Raw genomic sequence first — 27,234 nt, forward strand, 5'->3', positions numbered from 1 at the left:
AAACGTATAATTAGGGGTCTTGCCGAGCAGGCTTAAACTCAGGAGTAACCCTTCTAAGGACCTCAGCAATGGATAATCAGGTGCGCGGCTGTGGGGCTCAGCACGCCTCCCCACCCGCAGAGCATCTCGGCCTCGTAATTAGAAGCCTCCACACTCCGCTGCATAAAGGCAGATTGCGACGACAGCGTGAAGTCCTTGTTTGAAGCTTGGGGGCACTAGGATTTCGGCTGCCTGTGATGGAGAGAAACAAAGAGACTCCAGCACAAATGGAAAGCTTTCAGCAGCCTCAGAAATACTTGGCAGTGAGGATGTCAATTTTTTTAAAGGGGTGCTCTTTGGAGGACCAAAGATCGCGCACGTTTGCTTCCTTCCGTTCTAAATTCCTTCACAGCCTGTTAAAAAAGGGGATGCCACTCTTCAAATCCCCCCCTTTTTTAGCCAGGGCAAAAAAATCATCCCCCTACCTCCACACTGTTCCAACCAGATATCGTATCCATCTCTTAATTCCTAGAGAATGAGGAAAGCATCCACACATTTCTGCCAAAGCCTAGAGAAACTCTCTTTTGCTCACCAAAAGATTTAAGAACCAAAAAATCTCTGGGAAACTGCTTTGAGGCTTTCAGCCATGTTTTTTTTTAAACCAAGTGAGGAAAACCTGCCAATCCATGAACTTCAGGGAAATTCTGGGAGCCCAGCTAGAAGAGATATTTTGTTGGCTTGCACTGATGCTGCAAATATGCATGTTTTAGACAATTTCCTGGCTCACTCCTTACACATGATTCTACTAAGCAAGTAGGGGTGCCAAACACTGGAAGCAGCTCTGATAAACGGGAAGGTCCATAGTTAAAAGGTACAGTATCTGCCTGGTGTGCGCAAGGGCCTGAGTTCAATCCCCAGCACCTCCAGGTTGGCTGGGAATGTCCTCATTGTGAAACCCGGGACAGCTCCTACCAGCCAGTGCAGACAACACTGAACTAGATGGGCCAATGCTCAGTAGAAAGCGCCTTTCTATGTTCCTAAATACTTCCTGTAGAATGTTCCCTGTTCATGATTCCCAACACTCCATTCCATTTCTGCCCCAGCCCTAAAACCAGTCAGGATTCCATATCTGCTGAGCGTGTTCAGTCTTCATAGTGCTGCTCCAATGTTGCTCATCCACATTCCAAGGGCTTTTCGCCTCTCTATCTCTCTGCCCATCACAAGCCTTGGTGTCCTGTCCCCCCCCCCCCGAGTCTGCTGATACCTCTCCATCTTGGGTATTAATGGTGTTGCTTTGCCTACAAGAAGGCTAGCATTCAGGACAGACCAAAGGGAAACCAAGTTTCTCCACACAGTCCATAGTTAAAACTATGGCATTCACTCCCACAAGATGCAGTGATGGGCACCAAGAGGGATGGCTTTAAAAGAGGATTAGACACATTCATGGAGCTAAAGGCTGGCAACGGCTACTAGCCATGAGTATCAGTTGATGGGATATTCACTGTGAGAACAGAATGTTGACCTATGACAGGTATTGGGCTGCGTTCAAAATCTCCCAGGCGCCAGGTGCGTTTTGCAACTGACGCAGGTCCAACTGCAACCACATGGAGATCTCTGGATGCCATCTCTGGATGGCAACTAACATCTCCACCTGGCTGGCCTCTCCAGCTTTTTTAGGCAGGTAAGCAGAAGAGCTTATTTCCTGCATTTATATCCCACCTTTTCCTTCAAGTAGTACATGGTTCACACACACCCCTCAGTTAATCCCTACAACCCTCTGAGGTAGGTTAAGAGGCTGTGACAGGTCACCCAGTGAGCTTCATGACTGAGTGGAGATTTGAACCCTGATCTCCCAGGTCCTACTCTAACCACTGCACCACACTGGCTGCCTTGAGTACTTCTGCTATGGGGCAGTTATATAAATTAAGTAGGTAAATAAATGTGGGGAAAGCAAAATGTCACTTAGAGACGGATCTGAAATATTTTCTTTGAAGCTTGAATTTGTTTTATTCTGGATTGTTTTATTTGATGTATTAAAACATTGTAAACTGCTCTGAGTTGTTTTTTCTTCAAAATACAAAGTGGTGTTGAAATGAAATGAACGAAAACAACAACTTTAATTGTAAAAAATGGCACCTAAACATTCTGTTGTGGCTACCATGACCTAGGTTTAAGGTGCCATTTGGCGGTTAGCTTATATATCTGATTTTCTAGCAATGGACTCTTTGGCCAGATCCAGCAAGGCTCTTCTCAGGTTCCTAAAACTTCAATTACAGTGGTACCTCAAGTTACATACGCTTTGGGCTACATACGCTTCAGGTTACAGACTCCGCTAACCCAGAAATATTACCTCTGGTTAAGAACTTTGCTTCAGGATGAGAACAGAAATCGCGCGACGGCGGTACGGCAGCAGCGGGAGGCCCCATTAGCTAAAGTGGTGCTTCAGGTTAAGAACAGTTTCAGGTTAAGAACGGACCTCTGGAACAAATTAAGTACTTAACCCAAGGCACTACTAGTATATAGAATAATGTTTTCATTCTGCAGCCAAATCCTCAGCCCAAGGACCCATCTAAGGCTGCTCAAAGGCCTTCAGCCCAGTATGTTTTAAAAAAAGAAAAAGTCTTTGGCTCACTTAGGATTCATTTCAGACAGAGCGACGAGTATAAGCCGGCAGGCAAAGCTAATGGAAACCCCGAAGGACAAACAATGAAAGAAATATGGCAAGGGCCACAAGAGGCACGACTGGGTCTTTCCAGGGGGTGAAAGCAGCCTCTCAGAAACATGAGGAAAGCTTGCCATTCTGAAGTGTTGTGTGCTTTTCTCACTTGGCATGAAATTGCTGGGTTATTTCCTTGGTATGTGAAAAGGAAATTGAAGGTAGAGCCTGGGTGGCTTTGCCGGGGACATCTGCAATGTGTCTGGCCAATTCCCAAATTCAAGCTCTTGTGAATACCCATTTGTAGATATTTAAAGCCTAGGAAGATCATTAAGCAAGCTAATAGAGCCACTAGCAAGGGAGTGCTAACTTAGACTCGCTAATGTGTCTCATTCCTGAATAATGAAAGGGCAAAAGTATCCACAGACGCCTATCTGGCTACCACTGAAATTGCTATCACAGGGGAAAGTGCAATTTGAGTCTGCTCCCCAGCCTCCCTCTTTCCTCTTGACTACCACAAGGCTACAATACAAGAGAGCTATTCTCAACTCTATTTCTTATTCTGCCTTCATTGCACATATTCTCTCTCTCTCTCTTGCTGACATTTTGCATTCATAGCTTGACTCCTGCAATCAAACACATAAGAATAAAAGAAGAGCCTGGCTACATCAGACCAAGTGGTTCATCTAGCCCAGCATTGTGTTTTCCACAGTGCTCAGCCAGATGCCTCTGCAAAGCCCACAGAGCATGAAGGCAGGACCACCAGCCCCCTGCTGGCTGCTGAAGCTGACCACATGATCAAGCTATATTCCATGAGTTTGCCTAATCTCCTTTTAGAGCCTTCTAAACTAATGGTTAAAGCCATATCTTGCAAAGGGATATGCATGCATGACAACATGAAAGGGGAGCCATCCCATCTGCACCCTTGAAATTCCAAATCAATGGCAGGGATCACTCTATCTGGCCCCTGGGACTCTATATCTGGCCCTTGGGATTATCCCTAGGTCATATCACCCCTCTCCCCAGGCGGCATCCCTCTCTAGCACATGCTCCTTGAGAGCATTTATTCATTCAATTCCATTCCTCATCAGACAAGATCCCAGAGAGGTGCATATGGTAAAACAGAGTCAATAATAAATAATCATTAACATACAAAACTCTTCCATACAAAATCATGATCCTAACACTGTTTATAGTTTTCTCTGTTGCTTTCACCTGGGGAAATAAATAAATGCACTGCAGACATCTTATCCATTAGACCACTGGTTTTCAACTGGTGCATCGCAACACGAGCACTACCACCAAGCAAATACATGGTAAAAGATTAAGAAATGGGTCCTCAATGCCCGTTTGGGTTAAAAGTGGGTCCTGTGTCTGAAAAAGTTGAAGATAGTTGCAATAGAAGCAGCTTACTCTGGCACAGAGGCCAGATTTTCCCTGGCTGGACTGTGTGGTTGAACTGCAAAACAATGACTCCCATTTGCCTGGATGGAGGGGTCTGCGTGCGCAAACACACATGGACCTGTGCAGAATTTTGCATTACTGTACCAAAGGGTAAGAGACACATTAGTTGAGTTGTCCATTTCCGCCTCTGGACCTGCCTACCACTGGCATTTTTTCCTGGAAGATATCCCATGGGGAAATATAGGCCAGGAGTAGAATAAAATATGCTCCCTTCTGGGAGCTGCATGCCAGCAGTGGGCATGACCAGAAATAAAAACACGTGTGGCGCAACAGGTGCATCTCTTCACTTCCGCTACAGTAGACTGCATCCAACAGTTTCTAAACACAACTTTTCACCATCCAAGCAAGCATTATCACAGTGTGAGGACACATTTCAGCCAGGCAAGCACTCAAGGAGGAGGTGGAGCAGGACCTATGAGGGGTGTGGAAGAGTCCCAAGGGCCAGACAAAAATGACTTGGGGGCCGCATTTGGCCTCTAGGCCTGAGGTTCTCCAACTTTGTTCTGCTCTATGGAGACTCATTGATCCCCAACCCACACACACTGGTTTCAATTTACTTGGACAGATAGCCTTTCTCTACCCACACTCCCGCTTTTCAACATTGCTTCTGTATCGATAAAGACAAGCAATGCCAAATTAAAAACCACAATACGGAACTTTGTGAACCTCTCCAGATGAATTGGAGCCGGGAAGCATCCCAGAAGACTTATAAAGATGCAAGTTGAAGCTTTCTCCCGTGCTGTCTTCTCCTTCAGTTAAGTGTGTGTCACTTGTAAAAAAAAGACTTAATAATTCATTATTATTTTTATTACATAATAGCTCTGCAGAGCTCATATTCTCCCTCATTCCAATCTCTGTTTCCTTCCCCCTCTATAGAATTCTGGCTATAATTCGCAGCATTAAAGAAATATAGTCATTAGAATAGTTTCCCAAGAATTTCCATAAAAGGCCTGACCATGGTAGTGACATCAGGGCAGGAGTTTGGGGCAGGAAGCCAAGGCGACACTCAGCAAGAGGGTCCCCAAACACAGCAGGGTGAGCTTACCATAAGTGAAGTAATATGCATTACCACACATTGCACTGGCCCATAAGACCACTGTCCAGAGTCTAAAATTACATAATTGCACCACTAATTCACCTCAGCTATGATGCTGCATCCCCTTAGCTGCTTAGAGGAGCTTATGAGACCAGATAAATTACAAATATTGTCAGCCAGCATAAGGGTTCCTGCATTAGGGATAGATGAGTTTGTTGTGCAGCAGAGGAATCCAGTACATCAATTGCACTAGTGGAAATGTGTTGTGCAACTAAGTTAGCAGCAATCTGTGTATACATTTTCTTTCACAACAACGTTCTGCTGGTGCAAAAGGTTTATCCAGCAGAACACTAAATGACTAACTTAGCACAACATTGGAGACAACCCAGAGTAATCGTCCTCTTCCATTAACATGCTTCTTTGGATGGTCACAGGCTATCTAGAGATCAAATTGCCATCTTGGAAAGTGGCAACTAATGGTCTTAAGAGATTTTGACACTGACAAGAAGTGTTTTTTTTCTCTCCTGTGGTTTCATTTAAACGGAGCTTTCCTATTACCATCAGGGGAAAGTGTGCTTATTATAGGATGGAGACTTGTGGAACCACCATGTTGTTCCATTGGCCTTGGTAAAATGTCCCCCACCTGCTCTCACTGCTTTTGTCATTGAAGTCAACGCCAGAAAATGGGTACGCAACCTGGTCCACTCTGGATGTTGATGGACTGCAACTCCCACCAACTGCTGCCAGCATGGCTATGCTGGCTTGGGCTATGTGAATTGTAGCCCAACAACATGCATCTGGATGGTACCAGGTTGCCTGCTCTTGCCCCAAAGCCTCCTGCTGTTGAAAAAGGGCTGAAGATCAGTGGTACAGCATCTGCTTTTCACACAGCAGGTCCCCTTTTCAATCCGAGAAATCTCCAGGTAAGGCTGTATCCTGTCTGAAACTCCTAAGAGCCACTCTAATCGGTGTGGACAATGCTGAGTTAGATGGACCAATGGTCTGACTCAGTATAAGGCAGCTTTCTATATTTCTAACATCCTGATCAGAGTTGAAATTATTATTAAGTTAATCAAGAGTATGATCCCCCCTCCTTCCTGGTGATCTCCAGGGTTCTGTTCTACGTTTAAGGGCAGATTTTGACTGATGACAGCCTCTCCTTGAGAACTGGGGTTGGGGGCGTTCTGTGCCCTTTTGCCAGTCACTGCACTTGCAGGGATGATGCACTTAAAAAACAAAGCACCATTCCTTTTTCGATGGGGAAATAAATCCTGCCTCCCATTCATCATTCAAATGATGGCGATTAAGAGAGGCTCATAATTTCAAGGGAGGGCAGAATTTTAGATGACAACAAAAGCCAAGCACAAGACATTAGAGAAGGCAATGTTCCACATTTCAGAACACAGCATGCCATTTTCCTCTAGCAAATCTCTCATGGCCGTATCCCTGCAATTTTTTGTTTTAATATATTTCAAACTGCTGAGAGCCGCATGCCTGCTGCTGATGTCTGATGCAGCGTAAGAAAACGAGATGGGAAAACGAGAGGGATAGAAGTCCTTAGTGAGGAAACGTTCAAAACAAAACAAAACAAGAAGTGTCTTATCAACAATCCCAAGGCCTATTCAGAAAGCCCACAGCTAAGTTGCTTGAGGGTGGGCGGCAGGACCAAGCAGTAACTTCCGACTCATCTGCTTTTCTGGACACCCTGGGGACCGCACCACAGCAGACTACAATTTCTAGTAAATATATCCCAGGGACATAATTAGTTTTTCAGCTGGGGGCATGATAAATTGGGCATGCATAATTCAAGGCCAGAGCAGGCTGGAATATAAACTGTTCCATGACAGCTTCCAACTCCCCAACAGGAGAACGTAAACCGAACTCTCTGGCAAGCAAAGTTGATGGACGCAGCTAATACCGCGGGTTTCATTTTACAACTCAGCTTCTTCCTTTTGTCGGCCTAAGTGCACAATACATCTCCCTCTATACTACTCTCTCTTCACTTCCTCTACAAACAGAGCGGAGCCCTAATCCTCCCCACAATATAACCTCTCCCTCCTTCATATCTGCCTTTTACTTGTTTTTTAAAACTGAAGTCAAACCACGAGACTTAAAAAAAACACCTTACGGATTCATCTCCCCATCTGAAAACCTGCATTTGTGGCCCTGGACTCGGTTAATGTTTTTGTTTCAGGAATCCTGGGGGAGTTTAAAGGACTAAACTTAATTTAGAATAAGAAGGGGTTCGTGGCTTGACTTGCTTACATAAATCCTTGGTGCTACGACTGAACACTTCTGTATTGTCATTGTGACATTTCTGTACTTTGGGTTCTATCTAATGCTAGTTCTACTCTGAGCACACCCATTCAAATTCATGGACATGGCTAACTTTAGATCCATTAATTTGAATAGTACTCTAGAACTTAGTTGGATGCAACCTTTTGGTTCCAGTCTTTGTGGGTATTCAGTACACCATGAGTGCCTTCAAAAGTGAATTACATGAAGGAAAGCACCATGAAATTAGATGGACACATTGCTGGCCTTGTCCTCACTGTACATCAGGTAGTATCCAATGCTAGTCCTACTCAAGAGTAGACTCACTGAAGTTAATGGGCATTACTAACTGATGTTCATTAATTTCAGCGGCTTTACTCTTGGACACAAGCCATGGGCATAGACTGCCTGTACAGTGGTACCTCTACTTATGGACGCGATCCGTTCCGGGGTGCTGTTTGCACCCCAAAAAGTCCGTAGAGCGCTGTTTCTGTGCATGACGCAATAGAGTGCTCCTGCGCACGCACGAAGTGCGCAGAGCACTCCTTCACATGCGTGAAGCACGCAGAACACTTCTGTGCGTGTGGCGAAACCTGGAAGTATACACTTCCGGGTTTGCCATGTTCGCAACCCAAAAATCTGCAACCTGAACCTAATGCAACTAGAGTTATGACTGTACAGGGGAAGCCTACACAACAGCAGTTTACATGCAGGCTTTTCTTAAGCAGACAGTCCACATTGTAAGAAAAGCCCTGCTGGAACATCCCCAGGGTCCATCTAGTCCAGCTTCCTCTTCTCACAGTGGCCAACCTGATGTCAATGGGAAGCCCACAATCAGAACAGGTGCACAACAGCACAACTCCCACATACTCACTTATGCTCCCCAGAAACCAAAGGCAGATACTAAACAATCATTATGACTAGTAGCCATTGATAGCCCTATCCTTCATGAATTTGTCTACTCCTCTTTTAAAGTCATCTGAGGTGGTGGCCATTGCTACATTTTGCAGTAGTGAATTTTATATGCATCCTGTTACTTCCCTTTTGTCTGGCCTGAATGTCCCAACATTCAGTTTCATTGAAAGACCCTAGATGAAAGTGTTGGACTACAATTCCCATCATCCCTGACCACTGGCTAAACTGATAGTGGATGATGAAAGTTGTAGTCCAACAGTGCCTGGAGGCCCAAGAATGAAGAACTCTTTCCTTGTGTATAAATATATTTGGTGGTGGTGGGGAATCCCTTATATAATTTGCTTCATTTATAAAGGTGGCTCCAAATATCAAAACCTAAGGTTCCAACAAAATCCCCAGCTCAACATTTCAAAAGTAAATGGAGCAAGGTAAAAGCCATATAGCCCAGTAGATAATCTGATTTTCATGCAGAAGGTCCCAGCTTCAATCCCCAGCATCTCCAGGTAAGGCTGGGATAAATCTCCCCCTGAAACCCTGGAGAGCCGCTGCCACTCAGTGTAGACCACACCAAGCTAGATGAACCAATGGCCTCACTCAGTGTAAAGTAGATTCCAGTGTTTGAACTCTTGATGCCTGGTTGATAGCGCATTGTTGAGCTCGCATGGAAAATGTATTACATTCCATGGGGATGCAGTGCAGAAGGAATGCTTTTATTCAAAATGGAAAACCTTTGGCATTTCTAGGCATCAATATGGCAAGTGCAGTGCTAAAACAATTTTCTGAAAACAGTCAGATAACCGCAAATGGTTTGGAGCTCAGGAGGCTCACAGAGGGATATTGACTCCTGTCAAGTTCAGATATAGTTGTTGTCCACGAATTGTAATGTCAGGTTTTATTTGCTCAGTTACTCGTGTATTGCATGGAGTGGACCTCACTGTCTTTCTCAAACCCTCTAGACGTGGCTTTTCACCTCTCTGGCATGATGACAGCCGAATGGCATAAACAGATGACACACAGGGTCCTTTCATACACACACACACACACACACACACACACACACACACACCCTCTCTGTGTACACTGTTAAATCCAAGGCTGTTAAGGGAATTAGTTTCATGGGAAATGTGACTATATAAATCTACATTTCTACTTCATCCTTCTAGCAAATTTGCTCCATATGTGCTTGAAGTGGGAGATAGCTAGCTATTTTTTCTTCTCTCTCCTCCAAATAAGCTTAACACCAACAACAGCAGTGCTTTTTGTATTCACCTCATAAGCAGCAAGCATGCAGACTGCCGTCGGCATGGATCTGATCTGCTATGTTGCCCATCTGTTGCACTCCTGTTCTAAATTATTACTACTATATTGCATCTTCTATAGTAGTCCAGATACTCAGAGACATGTGAAGTAACTACCTCTCTGTGGTCAAACACCATTTTGTGTGTTGCAAGGACAGTGTCCAACCCTGACCCAAATCAGCTGTTTCCATTTGTGCGCAATGGCGTTCCACTACACTGCCTGTTTCCAATATAACAACAGCAGTATGTGGAGCGTTGATGGGGTTTGCACAGAAGGACCAGCTCTCCTCCTACGTAGGATCTCCTGAAGCTTCATCCCTGGGAGATCCAGGAAGCTGAGCCTTGCAGTCAGAGCTGAAGGGGCATACTGTAGCCTTGTAATCTCTAAACATATGGGGGGTTGAATCAGGGGGCAAAGCCTGGCTGTGAATGGTGGCTCAAGGGTGAAGTCTGATGTTTTAAGAGTGCAGGGTCAAGAACAAACTCTTCCTGACTCCTTAACCTAAGTTTTTACATCTTTCACTAGAGACCCAGAGGAGGAGTCTAAAACCTTGAGACTTCAGATCAAACCTCAAGGCATATCAGTCTTAAACCTAAATGCTGATTTGCTGGCCCACAATAAAAAATGGGAGCCCTGTGCCAAGCTTCCCACCACACTGCAATGTCTCGTACAACACACTGCACAGCTGGACATTACCATGCTATGTTTCTGATGTGTGTGTGGCTTGCTTTGCATCACTGGCTGCTGCAATGGTGTCAGGTCATGGGAAATGCTGTACTCTGGAAGTGGTTGTTCAACATGGAGCCGCTGTTTTCAGCTGCAACCTTCTATTTCTTGTAATGCTTATTTTAAGTTCCTCACGGGGCTTGACAGGACCTCCATGGATGCAAAACTGCTCAATCTCTTTCAGCTGTTAATTCTAAGCCATCTTGCATATGAATTCAAAGGTACTCAGCTGCAACACAGAGCCGTTTATATTCTTTACTTAAACAAGCCATTCCCAGTGTACACAGCAACGGCTAGATGCAGTCGTACAGGCATTTACAAGACTAGAAAAATTAAAACAGCAGTTTTGCTGTCAAGATCATAAAACAGATACATCCCAGCAAGCAAAAAAACAAAGTAAAAAACCACCCCTTGCAGAGGCTCCAAGAGCAATTTCTTCTAGGGGTTTTCCTTGTAGATCATTAAAAGCATATTAAAACAGAAAACACCCACATAGGTTAAAAGAAAAAGCATGTTTAAAAATGGAAAGAAGCTTCCACTTCAGAACAGTAACAAAAAAACAAAAAAAACCTTTTAAAAATATACATTTATTAACACTAATCTCAGATCATTAGCCAATTTGGCAACGGACCAGAGCAGAGGGGAAAAAATTATCCTTGTCATGCTGCAACATCAGCTTTCATCCAGAAATACTAATTTTGGTAAAATGAATACTGTGTGGGCTTTGCATTCTGCTCCGCTTTTGGCTCCATACAACCTTGTTAAAAGCCTGGGAGCCAGCCATATAGTTAAACTGCACAGATGTTCAACAATCTGTACTAGTGTTAATTACCCTAATGTGAGCAGAAACTCAACAGATCCCTGCTAATGAAGGAGAAAGTTTTCCAGCGCAACTACCTTATGTTGCATTGTCACTATATTACTGGGCTCCCCCTCCCTCCTTCCCCAGCCCAGCCTCCTATTCTGTCCTGCGTCCCCATGCGTTTACACATTGCCCGCCTAGCTCCGTGCGCATGAATTGGACCAACTAATGACTGCATACTTGCAATGTGGCAGGCGCCATTAGTCTGATCGGCAGCACGGCTCTTGCATGTTAACACAAGACCATTTTAAATGGGGGGGGGGCAGAAGAAAGAAAACACAGATATGGCCAGAGCTGTGGTTTGCTCTGTCCCCACCCATCTGCCTGTGTGGCTCCTGTCCTTAGCAGAACTGCAGTCAAAAGCACACAAGTACTCGAACATGGTGCCCCCTCCAAATGTTGTGGACTACTTTTCCCATCAGCCCCAGCTAGCATGGCTGTTGTTCGAGAACCCTGGGAACTGTAGCCCACAATATCTGGAGGGTGCATTGTTGGGTAGCCTAGAATTACTGAGTTGCAAAAATAAAGGGGTGTGGATTGGAACGTGTGTGTACATGACAAATGCCCAATAGGGACACGTACACAGCATCAACCTGGGGTTTCTGTGCCACTTCTTCTCCAGGGGAAGGATGGTAATGAAAACAACTGTAGGTGTTGCAACCATCACCAACTGCCTAGCTAGTGACTTCTAAGTGTGAGAGTGTTAAAATGCCGATGGGAAGCCTGAACACAACAAAGCAGAAGGCGCACTAACCAAGGAGCTTTTCAGTTAAGGTGGAGCATTATTTATTGTGGCTGTTCTTCCTTCTTGGCAGGCAGCACTATTATGTCTTCAAATATATTGTATGCTTAGCCCACATAAAAAGGGTAGCGTTGCTGAACTTCATATTGTTTCTAAACCACAAGCTGGTGGTAAAGCATAGCTTTGCACGCATGCCCGTTGGGGGTGGAAGAGGGAGATTCAAGAAGCCCATTCTGAAACCTGACCTGGAAGGGTCTGTGCTGGAAAAAAAACTCAGGCTCAGTATAGCTACCTTACATGACCGATCTACAGTAGTACCTTGGTTTGCATACGTCTTGGTTTGCATACATTTTGGATTACAAACACGTCAAACCCGGAAGTGTGTGTCCTGGTTTGCAACCTTTTTTTGGATTACAACCCATTTTTTTTGGATTACGAACAAATTTTTTGGGGAGGCCCCAAAAGAGCACCTTGGGTTACAACCTGTTTTGGTTTACAAACAGACCTCCAGAACGGATTATGGTTGTAAACCAAGGTACCACTGTACTCCACTTAACGTATGTCTCCAAAGGGCAGCTTCTCGCCCTTCTATCTTCTTCTACCTTTGTCTCCTGCAGTGAAAACTCTTAGCGTGATTATCCTAGCACACAATAGGGAACCTCTGGCCCTCAGGCCACCACGGGGCCCAAGCTGGCCTGCACCACCACTCCCACCAAATCACACCCAACTGAGGTCTACATTTAAAAACAAAATCATAAATACACCATACCATTAAAAACCCATATAAAACATTTGCATTCTCATACAAATACCTAGAATTCATATACACACAGAGAGACATCTTGATTTGTTTGCAGGAAGATGGGACGATGTTGGCTATTTAATGAAGATTTTTATTTGTTTGCGGGGAGGTTGGATGCCGTTGCATCAAAGCAAATGTTCTGCCACACTTTCAGTGAATTTTCCAGTCACCTTCCTTAGCACAAAACGTCAGGTATTTGGGGGAAGTGGGCTTGTCGCACAGGACAACTCTAATTGTGCAATCTGAGTTTGCTGGCATGTGATTGAATCTCAACCAAAATGAGTGACAGTCTGGAGGCACCCACTCTTAACATAGCATGAAGTTAATTTTTCTGAGATTTGCCTGTCCCACAAGGGCTGCACAGAAATAGCCAGCCAAGTGATTTTGCCCCCAAAGCATTCCCATTGTCTGTGGGGAATAGCTACTGAATGGCACTCATAGTCAACCAGCAGTGAGCACAGGAAGGTATCTTATACGACTGGTCCAACAGATTGCGATCGACCAGTCGGTTGTAGGGGTGTCCCACGTCAATTGTGGCATGAAGTACAACCAAGAAAAGGAAAACAAAAAAGCTCAACAATTTTGGCCAACCCTCCCCCCCCAAAACACTCAATGACAATGAGTAGACCACAGCTGGTCTTTTTATACTGTGAATAGATTGCAGTCTCTTGGGAGTTGGACGTGCCTGGTCTATCTAACTCAGCTAAGTGGTGCCAGCTCTAGAGTTTCGGACAGAGGAGTCTTTCCCAACTCATGTTGCAGAACATGCTCCCTACTCCTGAGCCTCCAACAAGCTCAGCTGTTACCCTTTGCTTGGCCATGCACTAATACTTTCTTTGTACTGATTTTGAAGAAAGTTTTCACATGAAAAGTTAAATGACAGGGGAGGGCAGGAGGCACAGTTGGAGATCTGGGAGGGGGAAATGGAAATGATTTTAGAGCATGCCTTTGCACTCTTTATTTGCCTACATATTTATCACAAATGTTGGAAGCAGCACAGCTGCATAATGGCAACTTCAGACGCCGATGGGCCAGGCAGTCAACGTTTCCCACACTTAAATAACATTGAGCAGATTCAAAATTACTGCACTTAATACTAACAAAAGATGTCTCAATTTAATCTTCAAACAACCCTCCAAGATCAAAACACAGCTGGGCTGAATAACAAGACAGGCCTGGGTCAGCGCAAGGAGAAGGACCAATTTCCTCCAATAGCTCCATCCACTCCTAGCACAAGTGTGAAGGAACACTTGTGTGGTGCAACATAACCCTAACCCCCTTCTGTTTATATGTCTGGGGGTGTAGGGAGGGGAAAGCACAGCAATTGATTCAGAGATTCAACATGCGAATGGAATTACCTGAAGTTTGGGAGTGGAAGAGAACTAATGCTAAGACCTTTTGTTTTCCTAATCCTTGGAGATGATTAAGAATGGATCAAGATTAAAGTTGCCCAAGGACAATGGAAAGCACCTGCCACTATTGTCTTCTTTTTGGAGCTGGATAGAATGAGATGGCTCATTAAGGGATGCCCTCAGGGCAAAGCTCTTGAAAGGAACTCACAAGCACTCAGCGTAGTTCTCCTCCCTGCTTTCCTGTTTCCCTGTTCAGGTGCAAGAAGGAACATGCACTCTGGGCAAAAGAAGTGACCCGTTGGTTTCTCAAACACTTCTAAGAAGCACGTAAATAATGTTGCTAGGTTATGAAGCATTTATTTCAGGAATGGCTCTCTGTTCATTGGCTATTACAGCCAAGTCTTCCCACTGACCTAATTATTTTAAAGAATGTGACATTTTCGTTGAATTTTATTACTTTTAAAGGTTTCTTCAATCTATACAACTACAAGATATGTTAATTAAGATTAGGCTTTGCAAGATACTGAAAATGCTGGATAGCAAGTAAAACTGGCTTAGAAAGATATACAATTTACTGTGGCTGTCTGTAACCAATAAAAAAAGTCTCTAAGGAATATATGTATTTTGGAAAGTTGCTTGTCTGTTCGCTAGGCACCTGACAACTCTTAAGATATCCTAACCAAATTTTGTATGATGGTTCCTGAGACCAAGGAGCAGGTTTACATCTCTGTTTTGATACAATTGAATATACCATTTGAAATCAAGATGGTGGACTGAACATTTCAAAATAGCAGATTTTAACCACTGATTTCAAAGCTGCACTGTCTTTTGGTTTCATGCAATTGTTTAAATTGATGTTTAAAAATAGGAGACCTCTATTCCCCTCCCAGAGCTACAGTTCCAGATTGGCTTAACAACCAAGCCTTCTTTCCAGAAAACTCTGCAAATTGTAACACTATTGGTGGGGGGGGGGGGGAATAGGGGTCTCCTAACAACTGTCAGCACAGATAACAAGCTACAGTTCCCAGGATAACTGTTAAAGTGGAATAATAACAGCAGCAGCAGCAGCAGCAGCAGCAGCAGCAGCAACAGCAACAACAACAACAACAACAACAACAACAGTACCCCGCCCATCTGGCGGGGTTTACCCAGCTACTCTGGGCGGCTTCCAACAAAGATTAAAAATACATTAAAATGTCACATTAAAAACTTCCCTAAATAACAACAACAACAACAACAACAACAACAACAACAACAGTAGTGTAATGGTGCTTTAAATGTATTGTGCAGATGTGTCCTCAACGACAACCCCTTAATAGTCATCCTTGTTGCTTCTAAATGCTGCCACCGAATGACAGAAAGCCAGTGTGTTGTAGTGATTAGAGGGGCAGACTAGGACCTGGGAGACCAGGGTTCAAATCCCACTCAGTCATGAAGCTCACTGGGTGACCCTGGACCAATCACAGCCTCTCAGCCTGACTTACCTCACAGGGTTGTTTTAAGGATGAAATGAGGAGGGGGAGAACCATGTATACCACCTTTAGCTTCTTGGAAAAAGGTGGGCTATAAATGAAATACACACACACACACACACACATACACACACACACACACACACACACACACACCCCTTTCCCTATGCCCCAATACCTCTCTAGAGAACACCACCATGTATTCCTTTTCTTTAGCACAGTCTGTTTGAGCTTGTTTAGGCAAATCTTAAACTGCTCTTTAAAAGACACACCTTTATGTGGGATTTTCAAGTTTCGACTTAAAATGCTTGGATTATATTTTTACCGCAGTGGTTATGAGTTCTTTGTTTGTGTTAAGTAAAGCAATACAAAGAGTGCAGCCACCAGAACAATGGAGGGTATTAGCGTTTAAAAAAAATAAAAACCCTCCTTTTCATGAACGTACACATCCAATTTCAGGCTGTTCTCCCACCCACCAGCCCATCCCCATTACTCTGCTGCTTGAGAAAAGCAGCTCTTAAGTTTTCCAACAGAGCAAACAAAAGTTTTGAATTTCATCCCATGCTAAAGAGAACCCACAATGTTACAGAAGAGAAAAAAGCAAGAACTGCCCCCCCCCCGCCTCCCACAAACTCTGATGGCCACCCGTGTTTCCCCCTTCCTTCAAGTTTAATATAATTCCCTCCTCTCCACCAAAGCCTGATTGATTTCCCAATTTCAGTGTACAGTGATAAGCTAGGAAATTCTACAAAGAGAGGAAGACATCTACCTTCTTTAGCAGCAAAAAGTCCCTTGCCACCTCAGCTTCCCGCACTCACACCTGCTGCCTCCTCTCCAGTAACCTGATCCAATTCTAACCCTACCAAGACTTGTTCACTTTCACTTGTTTGCATGCAGTAGTTACTCCTCCCCTTAAATCATCTTTTCCGCCCTGAACAGAATGGAAACCCTGTACTTGCTTAGAGAACGGGGATGAGAGGCCTTCCAGATGTAAACTGCACTACAACTCCCATCATCCCTGACCACTGGTGTTGCTAACTAGGGCTGATGGGAGGTGCCGTCTAACAGAGCCATCCCTGCTTTAAACACACGTTGGCATTAAATTAATATCTGGCCCCGGTCTCTGCCAATATGGCAATCCTTTAATGAGATTGCCCTAGCTGGGTGGGGCCAGTTATCTGGCAGTGGCTTCTCCTGGCTGGGTCACCGTTTAAAGGACTCAACTATATGGGTGGGGGCCCAACTGTGTGGGTCTTTTTCATTGAATGGACATACGCTGGTGGTGGGCTGGCTCCTTTAAATCAGTGGTGGCTGGTTCCCACTGAAACTGGTGGGGTGGAAGGCAGGGAGGCCAGCACTAGGTAGAGCTATTGCCACTGCCAGGCAGAGCCTATAAATTATAGCCCCCCCCATCCTCCTCTCTGTTAAGATTTACAAAGGCAACATTGAGACTAAGGGGGAGAAAGCTGACAGCCAGGAGGACCACCCTCTGGACTGCTTGTAAGGCAAGCAGGTGGGGAACTGCCCCATTTGCCCTAATAGGGCAGCCCTTGTGACTGCAAAGGTGTCACAAGCAAAGACCTTGAGGCCCTCTGAATGGATGAAGGGGCTTAAAGATAGTCATTTCAGTGTGTCTGTATCTGGGGGGGGGGGGAGTGTGTTTACATACTCTCCCTCTCTCCTCCCACCCACCACTCTCTGCCATTGTTCAGCCAGAAGAAACCAGGATTATAAATACCATTTGTCTTTGCAGAGCAGTGGAGGATAGATGAAATATGCGCCTTAGGCTTATCAGCTCCAGCACTGCTAAAGGGAAAGCTGGCTTCTGAGGCCTTGGATGGCGGCTGTCCTTTTCAGAAAAGAATCAAAGGTCTCAGGAGAGGGAGGAACATAATGGAGTGACCTTCAGCTAATAAAGCCCACCCCAGAGTCCATGGAAGCTTGGGGAATATTGACAAAAGTTCATATTTACAACAGCCTGGATGCCTTCCAGAAACCATTACCAATTTAGAGAGCCAGAGGCTGGCAGGCATCTCTCTCTCTCTCCCTCTCTTTGAGGGGAAAGAATAAGCAAAAGAACAGAAAATATCTCCTCTTCCTTCCTTTTCCCCTTTCCCTCATGTGAGCTGCAAAAATGAGATGGAGCACAGTAATTCTTCATTAATGAGGCCCATATGCTTTCCTCCCTATAATGAAGCTAGGGTTGGTGTTTTGTTTTGCAGAGAAATACAATGAGAATCTGCTGGTGCACCAACAACAATGCAGAAGCCTTGGACATTACAAAGAGGGTATCTTGCGGTCTTTATGACAGATCTCTCAGGCATTAAAGTGACCAGAAAAAGAAGGAAGGAGAAATCCACCAGTGTTAGGACTGGGGCAAAGAGTTTCAAAGAGGGCCCAGGGTCATAAATGGCAATGCCCCGCGTTACATGAATACAGAGAGCTCTCTTTTAGGAACAGCAACATTATTTGCATGGTGCAAGGAAAGGGAAGCTTGGCACCAGATCACACATGAGTTTGTACATCAGATGAACCCTGAAACTCAATCCATTGCTAGATACACTTGTGCAAAGGGGTTGTGTGAATATTCCATAAGGGCAGTTCAATAACCAAACTTACGCCTCATCTTAAATCAGTATAACCAGGATAGAGAACCTCTGGCTTGTGGGCTGAATGCAGTCTCCCAAGCCTCCTCTCCCTGTTGCCCTCAAAACTCAACTTTTGTGAGGTTGGAATGTATCCCTGAACTGTGATAGTGCCTCTTGCTTGTATGGATGGAAGACAGATGTTGGCAGGAGGGATGTAAAAATCTCTGGATTTTGTTATCTGAAATGTAGCCTACTGTTAAAGAGTTACAGCCACTGCTCCACCCAGTCTTGTCTCTGGCATCACCCACTACAGGCACCTGAAAGTTTGTCCATTAGGGAAGGTGGCTGAGAGTTGTTAGGAGACCACTATTACCCTCCCAGAGTTACAATTCCCAAAGTTCCCTGGGAAGAGGAATTGATTGTTAAACCGCTCTAGGAATTATAGCTCTGTAAGGGGAATACGAATCTTCTAATAACTCTCAGCACCCTTAACAAACTACAGTTCCCAATATATAGTGTGGGTGTGGCAAGAGATGCACCCTACCTCCCCAGCCACCAGCAGCGCCATTCACACTGAAGTCCACAGAACTATGGAGCAGTAGGAACTGGACACCTTTCTCATGTGAGACAAACATGATAACCACTACACTAGAGTGTGTAGACTGGCATCTACAACAAATGGCAAGCGGGACTTTTTTTTTAATATAAAAAATGGTCAATTCCACCAGTGAAGTACCGGTGAGAAATTGTTGTTAATGATAATAACAATAACAATAGTAAGAGTAATGATATAATTTAATTTATATCCTGCCCTTCCTCCCAATGGAGCCCAGGGTGGCAAAGACACAAATGAGAAACCATTAAAATTTCTAAAAAAACAATCCCGATACAGAGACAGACCGAGAAAGGTACAGTGGTACCCCGCAAGACGAACGCCTTGGTAGACGAAAAACTCGCTAGACGAAGGAGTTTTTCGTTTTCTTAGCCGCTTCGCAAGATGCATTTCCCTATGGGCTTGCTTCGCATAACGAAGCTTGCCCCGCAAGCTCCGAGGATAGCGGGGAAGCGCAGCGCGCCTTCCCCTCTGTCCCCGGACCCCTTTTGAACCAAGGGGCGGCAACGGGGAGAAGCGATCTTCTCCCCTCCGCCCCTTGCTTCAAAAGAGGGGACAGAGGGGAAGGCGCGCGCACCTTCCCCTCTGTCCCCGGACCCCTTTTGAACCAAGGAGCGGCAACGGGGAGAAGCGATTCTCCCCGCTGCCCCTTCCCTTCCTTTAAAACAGGTCCGGGGACAGAGGGGAAGGCGTGCGGCGCTTCCCCTCTGTCCCCGGACGGTCTCCATAGGAACGCATTGATTGATTTTCAATGCATTCCTATGGGAAACCGTGCTTCGCAAGACGAAAAACTCGCAAGAAGAAAAAACTTGCGGAACGAATTAATTTCGTCTTGCGAGGCACCACTGTATTAAGAGGCTTTTTGGAAGAAGTCTTCAGTCGGCACCAAAATGACAACAGAGATGTCACTTGCCTAACTGTTAACAGGAGGGAATTGCAAAGGGTAGATCCTTCACACTGAAGGCCTAATTCCTACAATATGTGAAACAGGCCACATAATAGGATGGTATCTACAAGCAGCACTCAAAATTTGCCAGGCACATTTTGCACCTGGCTATCGACCACTTGCGACCAAGTGAAGATGCCCGGGTGCCAGGATGGCACCTGACGTCTCCACCATCCAGAGGTGCATGCATGCCTAGGGATCCTTGGATTGTACCTGTTTTCACCCACTAGCAATACATCCTATAGAATTCAATCCGTGACATTTTATCTGCACAATCAAAACGAATTTCAGGAACCAAAAAGTCTTACTGAAAAATATGACTTTAAAGCTATCTGGCCCCCAAATGGAAACCAGGCATTCCTTTTTGGTGACTATAACCCTGGTTTAAGGAACCATTTGGCACCTAGCTTATATATCTGAGTTTCTAACACTTCCTGCAAGAGGCCACCAGTTGCAGAGCACAGTGACTGATTGAGAGGGGTAAAATGATCTTTCAAGGGTACTCTGATTCAAAACTGTATATACAGCAAATTCAGCACATTGAACTTAGTAATGGTACCATTTGTAGACTGTCCCTCTTACAAGTATGAATGTCAGTTGTTACAGAACATCAATCACCAGGGGTGTCTCCCATTCCTCCAGTAGTGCAACATCTTTCCCACTACCTAAGTGCGTCTGATTTCTGCAGGTCATGTGCACTCTCCCTATTGGAGTTAATTAAAACAAGGCAGGTGGTTTGTCAACAGTGTTAAAACAGCTGTCAGATAACAGTGTGTGCGAAGCCTTTGATATCTCTTAAGAGAGGAACTGTGCAGTTGCCACTACCATTTGTAGCCTCTGTCGAAAATTTGACAACATCAACCCTGGAGGTTTCCCTTCCACTCTCTTTTCCAATTAGACCTAGTTCTCACTGAGATGGCAAAGCTGTGTCTGGAATCTACCACTGCAGACAGGAGGCCAACATGTCAGAGTCTCTTACACACAAAGAACAATCACAAACCCTGCATGGCGAGCGGGAGAGTGGTCTTCCATTAGTGTTCTATGGTTGTTGTTGTTTAGTCGTTTAGTCGTGTCCGACTCTTTTTGACCCCATGGACCAGAGCACGCCAGGCACTCCTGTCTTCTACTGCCTCCCGCAGCTTGGTCAAACTCATGCTGGTAGCTTTGAGAACACTGTCCAACCATCTCTTCCTCTGTTGTCCCCTTCTCCTTGTGCCCTCAATCTTTCCCAACATCGGGATCTTTTCCAGGGAGTCTTCTCTTCTCATGAGGTGGCCAAAGTATTGGAGCCTCAGCTTCAGGATCTGTCCTTCCAGTGAGCACTCAGGGATGATTTCCTTCAGAATGGATAGGTTTGATCTTCTTGCAGTCCATGGGACTCTCAAGAGTTATATGGTTAACACGCAACATTAAAAGGAGGAACTATAACTCAGCAGTAGTTTGGTAGAGCACATGGCCTTGAATGAATAAGGTCCCAGGTTCAATCTTCAACCAGCAAGTGTGGTGAGACAGCAGAGCTAACATGACCTTCAGTTGGCCGCATCACTGTTTAATGCGAGGTGGAGAGGAATGGACGAGGTGGGCTCATTGCAAATGCACCAACTGAGCTAATCCAGCACTCCCACTGTTGAGTGCACCATGCCTACTTTCTCTGTCCCCTCTCTATCCACCTCCTGGTAAGCAGCAGCAACACTACAGACTGAGGCCAGGGGAGCACCACCCACCCCACCATGCTGGCCACTACTGTCCCTGACATCTCCATTTGAGAAAAAGATCAGGAAAGCGGATGATAGGCAAGACCCTGGAGAATGGAACTTAATCAGAGCAGACAACACTGAACTCGAGGAACAGTCAATCTAATATAAGGCAGCTTCCCTGTTCCTATTGAATGCTGATATACAGCACGTCAGCTGTGTCTCACAATAGCAAACCAGTAATGGTTGTGGTTCAATTATTCACTACATCCTCAGCCTCATGTTCAAACAAGCAAGCTGCCATAGCAGGGGGTTCAAACATGAGGGAGGATATATAGCTGTTTAAGACCAATGGATTTAATACCAGCTCAGTCCAAATGGGTGTGGCTGTTTAGTGCAGAGAGTTTGTCCTGCGTGACCAGAAGGGTTTTGCTTAAGGTTTCTTTTTCTTTTTCTTTTCCCTTCCTTGAGCAACTGCTTGGGTAAAATATAGCACACCCTACCCATAAAGTCCTTTGTTACAACATCTACGCCATAAAGCTGCAAAACCTTGGCTCCCAAGTACATTAAATTCTTATAAACCTGCCTTCATTTTAAGCATGCAATATTTCAACACACAAAGCGCCTCTTCTGAAAAGATAGCACTTTAATGAGGAGACAGGTAAAACATATAAACCAAAGCTCATTATGGCATAATTTCTGGGAGATGACCAAGCTGTTATAAAAGGAAGTTGTGGCAGTCACATTTCGCTGGAGCTTGAAGCTAAAAACATGAAGAAAAGGCCACAGTATGGTGCAGGACAGGTCTGCAAAACCTGTTTACTGCTGAAATCGAATGGCTGCATCCTATTTATGCAAAGAAAGGCTCTTACAAGACTGTCACAGAACAGGTGACGAAAATAAAAACATTGCAGAAGAAGACTTCAAGTGGTTAGAATAGAAGTAGTCGAACAGTGACCTCCAGATGTTGTGAACTAAACCCCCCATCAGCTCCCATCAGCCCCAGCCAGCATGGGCAACGGTCAGAAAAGTTGTAACCCACAATACCTGAAAGTGTACCAGTTTGGCTGCCTCAAGAGTTAGAATGGTCAAACTGAGAATTCTTGGGACCGTTGAGTATACACCCACCCCTAAGGTATAATCATCATCATAACGATACCCAGTTATACCTCTCTTTTAAATCGGAACCAGCGAGGGCAGTGAAGGTCTTATGTGAATGCCTGGAGGTGGTTGGAGGATGGATGGCGGCTAACGGATTGAGGTTTATTCCTTACAAGACAGACGTACTGTTCTTGGGGGACAGGGGGCGGGCTGGTGTGGAGGACTCCTATCAGATGTCAAGGAAATAAGCAACTATCCTACTTTTTAAAGACATCTGAAGGCAGCCCTGTTTAGGGAAGTTTATAATGTTTAATGCTATATTGCGTTTTTAATATTCGATTGGGAGCTGCCCAGATTGGCTAGGGAAATCCAGCCAGATGGGCGGGGTATAAATAAATTATTATTATTATTATTATTATTATTATTATTATTAGCCTGTGTCCATTGAAAGTAAAGGCACATACTGAAAAAAGGCCTTAAGATAACAAAGCAAGAATGCAATTAAAAAACTAAAACACTCAAATCATCTTCATCAATGTACAATGTTTTGTTTTATGGGAAATCTATTCCAAATTTGTGAGTTAATGGGCCCCAATTAATGTGTAAGGAAAAGCCCAGAACTCTCCATGGCAGGCGCCAGGGATCTTTTTCACATCCCCTTCTGGGCCACACTCCAGTGGTGGTTGGAGCAACAAATCTGAATTTTGCCTTGGCACAGTAGGCTACATTCACATACATTCAGATACATCCCTCTCCATCATCCATGCAGGCAAGCCAGAGGCAGTACCAGAGTTCAATGACATGTTCCAGCCAGGCAAAAACACCTGGGGTACAAAGCGGGATTGGAGAGAGGCATGACCAAGGACTGCCCTTGGTCCCCAGTGCTGAGGTTTCCCACCCCTGCTCTATAGGAAACCTTTTATCTTTGGATATGAGAATCATATGTGCTTCTGCTTACTCACCGACAGAATGAAGTTCAACCCACAAATTTATCCACCCTCACATCTGTAGTTTCCGAGAATTCATCTCAGAATCTTACCACAGGCAAGATTCACATATAGGATAACATCCACATGCAATGCTTTGAGAGCAGGGAGATGAAAACTGTACTAGCTGCTCATGCTAAGAACAAAGTGTCCTAAAACTATGAACCCCACCCTTCTTGACTGTACATAGAATTCTCAGAGAGGACCTCAGGGCCTTTTTACACATTACATTTCGGGGGGGGGGGGTGTTGTACAGCATGCGTGCACGCACACAAACACACGCCCAAAAGTTGTAATGTTTGATGAGCAGGGGCTGGAAGATGGGCTGGCAGACCTCAATGATCCTCGGTTTATCTTTCCCAGTAAACCATCTCTAGATTGCAGGCTGGCCACCTGTCAACCTCAGTCTAATTCCATGCACCCGTCAATCAAAAAGCCCTCTGCAAGCAATTGGTTTGGCCTCTCGGGTGACAGCAACCTGTCCCTCCCTTGCCAGCCCAATGGGTGGGAAGGAAAAAGAGAAGGGGTGTCAAAAAGAGAGTCATGGAGAGAGAAAACAGGGTGCCCCTACCTCACTTTTTACTCTGGCCCTGCCCACCCCTCCTTGCCATGTGACCTCCTCATAGATTACTCTCAAGGGAATTTGGCCCTTGGCTGAGAAAAGGTTGCCTATACCTTTACCTGATTATTCTTTTTCACTTTACCTTCCTAGCCACTAGACCAGGAGTCGGCAAGGTTTACCTCGCCTGGGCTGGTTCATTCCAGCGGAAATCCCTCCGTGGGCTGGATTGCGCGCCCGCGATTTCCAGCATCTGCGCAGACATGATTTTGGAGTCTGCGCAGACACGATTTCCAGCGTCACGGAAGCTAGTTTAGCGCAGCGTGCGGGGACTCGCCGAGGGGATGGCTCGGTTTGGGGGCAGCTTATGGGCCGGTTAAACGACCCCCATGAGCCGCTTGTGGCCCATGGGCCTTGGGTTGCCGACCCCTGCACTAGACTAAGATGAGACTAGAGGACCATATTCTGACCTGCCTGTATTCCACGTTCTATGGGGTCCTGTTATGGGCAAGAAAGCACAGACAGAGGTCAAGGGAGGGTATATACAGTGTAAAGGCAAGGCTAAGTGCAGCAACTAACTTGCAAAGGAATTGCTCAGGTCAGGGGACATCAACCTTCATAGGCCCATGGGCACACATCTGGGTAGTTGAGGGAGGGAGTGCTTTGGGTTTTGCGGGCATCAGTGTTAGACACTAAGGGCACCATGGCACTCACAGGCACCATGCTGGCAACTACTAGTTCAGAGCCACTTGCAACATGATGGATTCCATAGGAAGATGTGTGCAAAGTGCCTGTTTTGCGGCATGTGCAAGCAGCATATGTGCACTGGGAAGCCATAACCTAGAACAGCTTAATGCCATGTGTAAACCCAGCAAAATGGATTTATGCAGGATGACCACATGCAATGCACATATGGCGTGCATGCTTTTTAAATGTGCCCATGCTCCTCCTCCCTGAAGGAAATCCAGTCGGTTGCCACGAACGAGATGTAGAAGGTTTGTTAGGCAGAACCGCGAATCAGGCGTTTGCCACAAGTCACCTGGGCATGATTCAGCAACATCACCCGGGTACAACAATTCCACCACCTGGGCAGAGTTTAGTGTTGTGCTTCTGCCTTAGGCCCCAATGCCTGTTTGCCCAGAATGAGGTTTGAAGCCAACACAGATGCCGGCGAGAGACTTGCCCTAGTCTGAATGGGTAAGCCTGCATTAATAAGCAGCTGGGGGGGGGGGGATATGCTCCTTCCAGCCCAGAATTCCATTTATCATGAGCTTACAGCAAAGAGATAAAGGGAAATAATTATCTTAACGTAGTTCCAGTCATCAGTAACAGTGTCAAGGTTTTGCCCTGCTGCTGACCCGGAACATGTGACTGTAACACAAGAGAGAGGGCTGCTGTCAGCTGAAACGGTGACCCTCCTACATTATTGTCAAAAAAGCAGAACAAAAGATCCTTTTGTTTTATTGTTTTTGCTGGGTTTAATTTTCTTGCAACGGCTGGGCAATCAGGAGGTCCTTCTTCTCCAATAACAGATGTACCTCCAGCTTTGAATCAAAGACACAGGCAAGTGAATTCTCCAGCTGAGATTGTGTTTTTGTGTGTGTGTTGCTTTTTTCTTCCATCTAAACTAGCCTCCTCTTTTGCTCCTTTTACACTCATCTTTTCACATCCCCTCTCCTTTACTGACTACAGCAAATACCTAATCATTGTTAAGCATTCGTTTTGGCAGTCTCCGTCGGCAAATGGGAATGCACAAATTATATTCAATGACAGCATCTTGATTAAATTAAAATGGGGGTGAGGAGAGTTCCTTAAACTCATGCTTCACAAAGTGTGAAGCAAGTCTTCCATGGTTACGTTGTGAACCGACCTGAGATCCATGAGAAGTATACAAATTAATTAAATAAATAAATAAATAAATAATAAAAACATCAGATCTACAGTTTGCATTATTCCTTTGATTTCCAATGTTTGGAGGTGAGTGCTGTTGGTTATGAACAGCAGAGGCTCTCCAGGTGGGGAAGGAGCCATTACACTAGACTTCCCAGCAGGCGGGTCACTGTTGCTTACTGGGAGACGGGTCAGGCAGCAGAGAGGTTGCTGTGGTGCAAACATACTGGCAGAGGGGTCCCATTGGCTCAGCTAGTGTGTTTGCACCACACCAACCCCCCTGCCACATGGGCATAGCAGCTCTGCCCCACCCAGCGAGCCGCTTCTGGATATGAAACTAAAACATCTCTATCCATGCACAAGAGAGAGTCTTCAGCAGGCTTGATGGGTCTTCAAGGATTACAGAAGTATAAAAGATCTTTTTTGGGGGGACCCCTAAACATCAGAATGAGCATGCTCAGTGATCACAGAATGTTGATTGAGTGTTGCGGGGAGATATGGGAAATTGAGTAGCGACAGGAATGGAATGGGGTGTCTGGACTTTGGGAAGGACAGGGAAAGCAGCTCTGTGGTACAGGATCTATATTGCATGCAGAAATCCCCAGGTTTAGTCCCCAGCACCTCCATGTAGGGCTGGGAGAAACTCCCTGCCTAAAACCCTGAAGAGATGCTGCCAGTCCGTGTAGGCAATACGGAGCTGAATGGCCAGCTATCTTCCTATGTTCCTGTGACTCCTGAACAGGGACACTCCACACTGCAGCATTTTGTTGCAGGTCTCATCCACCAAGGCCAGGGCTACAGTCTGTAAGCACACAAAGCAATGAACATGCTAAAACTAAGTAGTTCTTAGTCTATAGTAACTGCCTGAATGGAAGACCTCTTGTGAATCTTCTATATGCTGCCTTGAATTCCATGATGGAAGTATGGTGGGATATGAAATTTAAAATAAACAAATCACTTCTAGTTTTCTTTTTTTTAAAAAAAAATCTAATTGCCATTTAAATTTGGTTCATATTTATACCTTGTCTCATAAAAAAAACCCAGAACATTTTTTCAAGGCAGCCTAAAACTACAGAATGAAAATAAGAACACAAAACCAGAACAAATGTAAAGCACAAGGCAAATAGTATGGTTTGGATAGGCCTGAATAAGCCCGTCAGTAATAACAACAAAGTGATCCCCAACCACATGCACACACATAGCCTAGCCATGGAAGTCTATAAAGCACAATTCAATATTAATTTGTTTTCTTCTTCTAATTGTACAATTAAGTTGGAA

General features: G+C 45.1%; 1 protein-coding gene across 28 annotated transcripts in view; it reads right to left on the minus strand.

Annotated features, from left to right (window-relative positions):
• Positions 1-27,234, minus strand: part of FBRSL1 (fibrosin like 1) — a 792,934-nt gene that overhangs the window by 129,260 nt on the left and 636,440 nt on the right. The window lies entirely within an intron of this gene.

The sequence above is a fragment of the Podarcis muralis genome, chromosome 16 (assembly GCF_964188315.1).
Source record: "Podarcis muralis chromosome 16, rPodMur119.hap1.1, whole genome shotgun sequence".
NCBI lineage: Eukaryota > Metazoa > Chordata > Lepidosauria > Squamata > Lacertidae > Podarcis > Podarcis muralis.